The sequence below is a fragment of the Pseudorasbora parva genome, chromosome 13 (genome assembly GCF_024679245.1).
Source record: "Pseudorasbora parva isolate DD20220531a chromosome 13, ASM2467924v1, whole genome shotgun sequence".
Taxonomy (NCBI): Eukaryota; Metazoa; Chordata; class Actinopteri; order Cypriniformes; family Gobionidae; genus Pseudorasbora; species Pseudorasbora parva.
This window is the reverse complement of record NC_090184.1, coordinates 27,492,725-27,495,299: the sequence shown is the minus strand read 5'-3', so window position 1 is coordinate 27,495,299 and position 2,575 is coordinate 27,492,725.

Below are 2,575 nucleotides of genomic sequence, written 5' to 3'. Positions count from 1 at the left end.
GAGCTCCTCCCGAGTGACCGAGCTTCTCACCCTATCTCTAAGGGAGCGCCCAGCTACCCTGCGGAGAAAGCTCATTTCAGCCGCCTGTATCCGGGATCTTGTCCTTTCGGTCATGACCCACAGCTCATGAACATAGGTGAGAGTAGGAACTTAGATTGACCGGTAAATCGAGAGCCTCGCCTTACGGCTCAGCTCCTTCTTCACCACGACAGATCGGTACAGCGCCCGCATTACTGCAGATGCTGCACCGATCCGTCTGTCAATCTCCCGTTCCATCCATCCCTCACTCGTGAACAAGACCCCAAGATACTTAAACTCCTCCACTTGAGGCAAGAACTCTCCACCAACCTGAAGTGAGCAAGCTACCCTTTTCCAACTGAGAACCATGGCCTCTGACTTGGAGGTGCTGATTCTCATCCCAGCCGCTTCACACTCGGCTGCAAACCGTCCCAGTGCATGCTGAAGGTCCTGGTCTGAGGTTGCCAACACGACAACATCATCCGCAAAGAGCAGTGACGAAATCGTGTGGTCCCCAAACCGGACACTCTCTTTAAGAGGCTTGGTCCTGAAATGGTGCATGATGATGCAGGTCATCATGGCAAGCACGGGCACCCTTTGATAAGCAAGAAAAAGAGTTTACTGGAATTCTATGAAGAAAGACACAAAACTGTATGTGACGCAATGTAAGAGATGTGTGGTGAGTAAGATTCCGTGCCTGAGGTCAGAGCGCCACTTGTGTGATAGCCACAACAGCACCGCTCGAGTTGGTTTGTATCGATTTCTGGTCGGCTGAGATAAGTCAGTTGATGTGTTGTAGTAACCGACCACTTTACAAAACTTGCAAGTGCGTATGTTTGTTCGAATCAAACTGCAAAGTCTGTTGTCCACGTTCTGTGGAATTTTTATTTTTTTTTTGTATATATGGATTCACAGAGCGGATCCATTCAGACAAGGGTGAACATTTTAAAAGTTCTCATGGTTGCAGAAATTTTTTAATTGTCAAGTGTTGCTAAATGTCACTATAAAGTGACATTCTTATGCTATAAAGACGCCTAATCGCTTTTTAGCTTGTTTATCAACGCCGTTTCATTCTATCCCCCTACACTGCCCCTACCCCTAAACCCACCCATCAAACACACACACACACACACACACACACACACTGCCCCCTGTAACATACTGATGTTATTAATGCCTCAGCTACACTGAGTACAACATATTGGTGACATCATTTTCACGAGACTACCTGGCCTGTACCATGATGGTAGTTTAACAAACTCAGGTTTATAGGATTAGTTTTGAGTTGACAAAACCAAACCATTGTATTAAGGCTTTGTTGGTCCCATGATGCTGATCATCAGCTTTCTCTGTCAACTTAGGCTTTGATCCTGAGTTCAAGAGTTTAGCTCACTTCTCGTGAGACGAGCAGTGAGATTAATTTCTCTCTTCTGCAGAATATTACATGATTGAAAAATATTAAGAATTTAACAAAAAAAATACACAGCAACAAGAAAAGCTGTCTATGAAAGAGGACAACTTAAAGAAAAAAAATAGTATACGTCAATGCAAGTAAAAGTTATGAAGTTACTTTAGTTGATATAGAGAAAATTAAACATTTAAGCTCAGTAAGCTTCTTTTTTTAATAGTTTTATTTATTTATTTTAAAGCTTATTTATATGATTTTATGTAGGCTATTTATATTAATTTTAACAAAGTGCCTATTAATGATTGATTAACTAAAATTATAAATGTGTAATTGATTAAGGGTATAATAATTACATAAATTATATCTACATCATTCAAAATTATTAGTTAATAATTTATAGTTGTTAAAAGCCAGACACTTTAGTATTTAAAACCATTTTCTATGTAGTGACCTTTAATTTGGAGTAGAAACAGGGGGAGTGGCTTTATTGCATCAGAGGTGTGTCACTTTACTCACAGCTGATTGGTCCAATTTCAGTTTGAGATTTTTTTATTCAGAACATAACCTGCCCCAGAGCAGGTTAGTTATGGAGCGTAAGTTACTATGGCGATGAACACAGCTAAAAGCCAAACCCCTTTAATGGTACCTAAAACCCAGGATTGGCAGAAACTAAGCTTAAACAAATTCTGGCTAGCCAGCTAAACCAGCTTCATGGTACAGGCCCCTGGTGGTAGAGATATCTTGTGTCTAGAGATACCAGTGCTCCCTTTGAGCCGTTGGAGTCAGCTCCTGAGTGTTCTGACTTTTAAGGTGGCTCTTCTTTTGGCTCTAACTTCTTTGAAGCGAGTGGGGGACTTGCAAGCCCTCTCTGTTAGTGTGGCTTGCTTGGATTTTGCTCCCGGCCTGGTTAAGGTCTCTCTTAGACCCAGGCCGGGGTACGTGCCCAAGGTGTTGTCTATATCCTTCCACTCGCAGGTCACCATCCTCCATTCTTTCCACCCTCCTCTTTTTGCGTCCCCGGAGGACGAGAGGTTGCATTTGCTCTGCCCGGTTCGGGCATTGAGGGTATATGTTGATCGTTCGGGTGGTTGGAGGAAGTCTATCCAGTTGCTGGTGTGCTTCGGACCCGGCCACCGTGGGCTTGCCGCA